The 6,479-nt window shown below is 40.6% G+C and overlaps 1 pseudogene; it reads right to left on the bottom strand.

Annotated features, from left to right (window-relative positions):
• Positions 1 to 2,300: 2,300 nt before the first annotated feature.
• LOC112304353 (WD repeat domain phosphoinositide-interacting protein 3 pseudogene) lies at positions 2,301 to 3,085 on the bottom strand (annotated as a pseudogene).
• Between the last annotated feature and the right edge of the window lie 3,394 nt (positions 3,086 to 6,479).

Genomic DNA, 6,479 nt, shown 5'->3' with positions numbered 1-6,479 from the left:
TGATGGGTGATCTACAAGCGCACCTGCCCGCACCATGCAGAGTGTTCAGTGGTTTTTGACCAAAAACGGCATGGCCCCTGCGACCCACCCTCCCTATTCACTCGGTCTCACCCTGAGTAACTTTTTTGTTTCCCCAGATGAAAAAAGGTATTCCAAGGGATACATTTTGCTGATGTAGAAGAGGTGATACAAAAACTGGTAGAAGCATTAGAAGGCATTAAAATTGATGAGTTCAAGAACTGTTTTGAGCAGTGGAAAAAAGTCTCAAAAGGTATATTGCATCAAGTGGAGAATACTTTGAAGGTGACTGAAGTTTAAACATGTAAGAATAAATACACATTTTTAAATAAATAATTCTGGTTTTTTTATTTATGTTTATTTTATCCAGAGCACTACTTCATAGACATGAAAGTTCAGAAGACATGTTTACCTTTAAGCCCAAAACAGAGAAGTGAAAAAATCAAAGTAAGAAAACTGTTTTTTTTCCTGTGTGCGTGTATATGTGTGAAGGCTACAAAAGCAAAGTGTATGTGGTCTGGAAAGAATTGCTCTGTCAATCTCTACAAATGTTTCTGTTCCTGTGAAAATTCAGCGTGCGTTATGCAATGTGTGTGCCTGTCAGTCTCTCCCCGTCCAAGCTGAGGATTAGTCTGGCAGCATTTCCCAGTAGAATAACAAGTGCTAACATGTCACTTCCTGAAACTGAGAATTTCATTCCACAAAGGTATGTTTAAAGCACACGCTTAGAGTTAAAAACAAAAGCTGTATCCCAATGCAATATATTTTCCAAGTGAAATGCATTAATAGTGTTTCACAGATTTGTCTCCTGAACTTATGATGTATGAAAATAAAATTTAAGTGTCCATCAAGGACACCTGGGTTAAGATCAAGATCAGGAATTAGGAAACTATCATATTACACTGATGCTTAATCTCTGTCATATTTGTTGCACAACCAAGAATTTGCAATGCTGATTGTAAATACTTGCAACCTGAAATCGGAACACAGTTACATCTCTTTATCAGGATTTTAATTAAATATATACCGCGTGTAGTACTTAAGAACATAGAGCCCACAACTTACTGTAGCTTACCCAATGTTTAAGAAATTGTAATGGGCCTTCACTTCCCAAAATGTTAGCGTGTAGCTCCTCTTAAGATTGTTGGGCACAGAAAAAGGCGGTGAGAAAGGAACGTAGAAATGGCAGACTGACTAAGGCATCCCGCTCCACACCCACGGGAGGCGCCAGAGAACACTCTCGAGTATCTCTTGGTTGAAAGAGGTGTTGAATATTTTCCTTAATATGCACTAAATTAAGTGGCTAATCCTTAAGATCCATGCTTTACTTTGTTCCCTACGCATAACAGAGAAATTTAGTTTTGACCCTGAATAAAGCCAGCTCTCCCTAGTTAGGAGACCCCTTCATGCTCCTTGGGAAGACTGGCTACACCCTGCAGGGGCAGCACAAAATACCTACGCTCTCCGGGTGCGTTTGGTGTTTTGCGCCCATTCTTTTTTTTTTAATGTATTTATTGATTGTGCTCTTACAGTTGTCCCATTTCCCCCTCTTCAATCTACTCCCCCCATTCTAACATCGGCAACATAGAACCGGGGAACAGCAGCACGCCTCCCGCGTGCCCGTGACCAAGCCTGCCACACGCACGGAAAGGATGGAGGCATTGGATTGGCACAGGAGGGGAGGTCCACATGCTGTTTGCTAGCATAGTTGTGCCTTTGTTCTTCGTGTTCAGGCTGGAGAAGGATTTTTTTTTCTTTTTCAAGGCAAGCTGCTGGTGTTACTCCATTTAAAGAAGGTAAGAACGAATGTTTGCACTAACATCAGTCCTTTCTTCACTTTAGACTGAGTAAACACCACAGAATCTGTTGCAAAAAAATTTGAATTTGTTCATCCTTTTCTTAACCCGGCTTGTAAGTTTGCGTGCAGTTCACCTTGCCCCGCCCCCACCATTTTAGGTGTGAAGGATGCAGTGGAACCACTAAATCTAACTTTACCGTTAAACGGAAAGACAACAAGCCGACAGGCATGAATTGTCCAAGGTCACTTCAGTACCCACTCATGCCTTGGTAATTATTCTTTTCTGTCAATACTGGAAATGGGAAGCCTTCCACAGGAAAGCAAAGGACCACAGATGGCTTCCAGGCTGAGGGTCACCCGTGCAGCCCCTCAAGTTCTACAGTGTGCCAGCCCTGGCCCCAGAGAGGTCTCAGGGTACAGTCAGCACACTAATGAGGGGCAGCGTGGATGTTCATGGCACCTACTTGTGAGGGGTCAGAGCCTGTCACAGAAACTGTGCGTAGACACCCTCAAGGTACTCCTCCTGGAAGCTGAATAAGAATGTGTATAGTAGCTGCCTCCTGCACAAATTAAAATGGCAGCATTTGACTCTGTTCCAGAAGCACAAATGCATGAAGAGCCCGAGGAATGTGAAATTTGCAAAAACTTGATTTGGAACTGAAGGATTTTGTAAAGAAACTGGCTGACACCAACTAGACCGTTTATTCATATTTTTATCTTTGGCAGCAAAACTGTGCACTGTACCGTGGTCACTAGATACACAGATGGGAAGCGTCCTGACAGAAGTTAATGCAGTCGTTGTTTGCTGCTTGAGATCCCCTTCTTCGTTCCTGGACTAAACGTCCTGGTGAAATAGCAAACGTCCCCAGGACAGTCCCTCTTTCAGGTTGCAACTCTGCTCCCTATAGGCTGAAGGCAGCACGGCCCAGAACACTCCTTGTGTGGAAATGTCCGTGGGAGGCTTTGCGGTGCTGGACAGGTCCACAGGCTGCACATGGCCCGGGTATGTACCCAGGGAAGGCCAGGGAGAAATTGCTACTATGGTGACATGAGATACAAAGGCCTTTAGGACTTAGCAGGTCTCAAAGACATGCTACTTATGTGTGTGCACGCGAACACCTTAATTATGGGGTCCAAAAGGACCACCATAGTATCTCACCTTAATTTGACCACCTTGGCCTTTGCAGAAAATTCTATTCTAGTAATAACCTTCTTTTTCAGATCATTCAAGATTATCATTTTATTGGGAGAGTATTTCAGGGTTGGTTTTTTGTTTTTTTTTTAAACCACCAACTAAAGCAAATTAGTTGCAACAAAATGCTACTTGGGGATTTTCTTTTTTAAGGTAGGGTTGGACTGCCCCCAGGCCAGAAGTGCATGCAGAACAGGGAGCCCTCGAGCACTCTGTGGGTCTGCCTGGCAATGCAACAGGCAGGCAGGGCAGGGCTGGGTGATTTATCACGATCGCTTTTACCTTGTATGTTAGAAAACAAAATGTTATTGACAGTAAGTTCTTTTGACATTAGGATGATTTGGTTTAAGGCAATGTTGATGGAGTTTCTGGGATTGTGTTCACCTGAAACAAGGATTGTTTTAGACGACCGAAGAGCCTGTTGGGAAGATGTGACAACGGTGTGTGCCCTACAGGACTAAGAAATGCTTTATGTAAAGCAGCAGTAACTGGTACAATGTGGTACTAGCTGAGAGAGAGACAGACAATGGAAAGAATAGAAAGTCATGTAAATATAAACAATTTAGAATATAATAGAGGTGTCACAATCTGAGAGGAGGATTGAATAACTAGTAAATATCAATAATAGAACAACAGGCTGATCATTGCATTAAAATAACTTCTAGATCACTGAAAATTTTAATATTTTTTTAAAAATCCACAGAAGTGTTTTGGAAAGAACTTTGTAAGAAAATATGTCACGTAATTCAGAAACAGTACAGAAAAGTGACAGGTTTGACTGGAAAAAAGAACACTCAGAATAAAAATGAATGAAAAACACAGAGAAAAAATATTTTTATAATAGTTATAATATATGTAAAAGTTTCTAAAAATCCAGTAAGAGAAAGATGAAAAATAGAAGAATGAGAATATCAAAGCAAAGATACAGGGGTGAACAAAAGTAGGTTAATAATAATAATAAATAATAAATAATTATACAAAAGTAAACTGTGTTTTATGTACTCATACTGTAAATCTATGTTAGCCCACCTCTGTATGTAAATGGTCAAAACTATTTTTTGAACATCTGTTGTGTGCCAGGCCCTCTTTAGGTGCTAGGGCAGGGAAAGCAAGGGAAACAGAAATAGTCATTGCTCTTGTGTTAGCATATTCAGATTCACCGTAATAGACATAAAACAATCAAATACCTAACGTGTCAGTGGGTGGTAAATGCTATGAAAAAAAATAATAAAGCACAGTGAACAAGGCTCTTTGATTAGCTGATCTGAATACAGACCCAGGGGCAGTGAAGGACGGGTCAGGCAGCATTCCAGGGGAAAGGAGGAGCACTGCAAGCAGAGATGACAGAAGGGCCAGTGGCCCTGAGTCAGGTGTGTGCCTGGTGGCTTAGGACCAGCAAGGAGATCAAAGAGGCGGGGAGGGAGTAAGGCAAAGAAAGAATGTAAGAGATCAAATCAGAGAGGTAATTGGGGGCCAGAAAACATAGTGTGATGAGAGTTAGCAAGGAAATTCTTAAATTGTGAATCCCGTGTCCCAGGTCTATAAGAAAGCAAGGAGCTCGACAGGTTCTACACAACTTCTCAGTTAGTCTAAGGGGAAGGGAATCCTCCAAGGCAGTGACTACCAACAGATGGATGAAACAGGCTGAATATCTGAGGTCTATTCACAGGTATGAAAGGTGCATGGAGGCGGCTTTGAACTGCGAAGGTGGAACTTGAAACCTAAAATGGTTCAGAAATAATTTGCATAGCACAGATATTTTAAAATGAAAGTTTATTTTTGAAAATGTTAGAAAATATCAATGGATGTTCTCACTGTGTAACCAAGCATAAAGAATATATATTCTCCAGTTCACTTCAGTGTCTCTGTTTTTCTTTCAAAGCATATGCATATAGAGGCTTGCAATGGCTTGCTATCGAGAAAGTGCATAATTTAAATTTTTCTCCTGGACTCGGAAATGATCCAGATTATTTGACAACTTGACTTCTTCCAGTTTGACTTACATTTACATTTTAATATGGTGTCAATAGACATAACTATCTTCTTTGAACATTTTATTTCTTTCCTTTACAGAGCAGTTATTCTGATCGGATGATAAAATGACAATTTAAAATGAAGTCTGTGATGGATATCAGGCCAACTGATGAAATAAATTTAAAAAGAAATCTACCTCAAGATGAATGTGTAATAGAGTGAAATGATATACTCTTGCTGTTTCAGAAAAGATGAATTACTATGAGTGCTGCCTAAACAAGACTTGAAACTTCAAAATATCAGCCTCTGAAGAAACACAGAGCTTACCCAAGGGGAGAAAACCCATGCTATATAGATGTACTATGTAATTTTAACCATACACCACCTTAAGATGATCATGTGTTTATTTGTTAATTCATAAAATCCTATGGTGTATATATTCTATGTTAGCAACTGTGCTTAGCACTAAATTAACTCAGTCTAGTAGGGAAGAATGGTAAGTGAACTACCTGTATTATCATCACGATGAAAGAAGTGAGCTCACAGGGGTGGGGGGCCTGAATTTGAAAGCACAGAAGACTGGAGGACTGGGAAAATGCCTCTGGGAAAAAAATACTGCTTGGGAACCCTGAAAATTAGGATTTGAAGAACGGTTCAGTAGGAAAATCCTTGAAAAGAGGTCAAAGGACCTAACTTCCTGTAGGTACTCTGCCATTAACTAAACTTAGGACTTGAAAGGTGAAGGGAAGCATGCGTGAGGGGAAGAGACGGGAAAAGCAAGGGTGCCGTGAAAGTCAAGAATACTTGGCAGCACTGCGGGGAGTGACAGACCTTCAGGAGTGCAGCTGCTGCTCTCTGTACAGCGATTCCTGGGAAGCCTCTAATCCTGGAGTTTTTGAACTCAAAGAGGTAGTACTGGCAACTTTAGTATCTTTCCTGTGCATCCTCTATTGTCTATGGACTTTTCTAACTCCTCCCTAACAATTTCTGAAGACAAAGTGTGATCCAATCCACGGATTTTTCAGTGGGTGGCCCCAGAAACTCCTTAGTAGAAATGCAGACCCCATCCAGAGAAACAGGCAAACCAGCTCCCATATTTGTACTTCCACACGGGGGCTACATCCTGGCTCTCAGTGCCCCATCGAATAGGCTCTCCACTGCATCGCATGATGTCCCCTTTCAGATCCAACAATTTAAATTTAGTTTGTGTTGCCAGAAATAACATGGAGCAATCCTTCCATTTAGTTGTTAAGAAGCAAAATAGAAACTGAAGCATAATAGAAAGTTGTGCATCCTGTAATACTTTGATTTTATCTGTGAGCAAAAATATTCATAAAATGTTAGTCATTTATGCCTTCATGAGGTAAGCTTGCTGATTTAATTCATCTTTCCATTTTACCATGGTTTTCATCCTCTAAAATAAACCCTTTTTATAATTAAAAATAACACAATAACTGAAGTTGACCTGGAATAAAATGAAAGTTGAAATTCAAAAGC

Source organism: Desmodus rotundus, chromosome 1 (assembly GCF_022682495.2).
Source record: "Desmodus rotundus isolate HL8 chromosome 1, HLdesRot8A.1, whole genome shotgun sequence".
In the NCBI taxonomy this organism is placed as follows: Eukaryota; Metazoa; Chordata; class Mammalia; order Chiroptera; family Phyllostomidae; genus Desmodus; species Desmodus rotundus.
The sequence above is the reverse complement of the archived record's forward strand: the minus strand, read 5'-3'. Positions and strand labels throughout refer to the sequence as shown.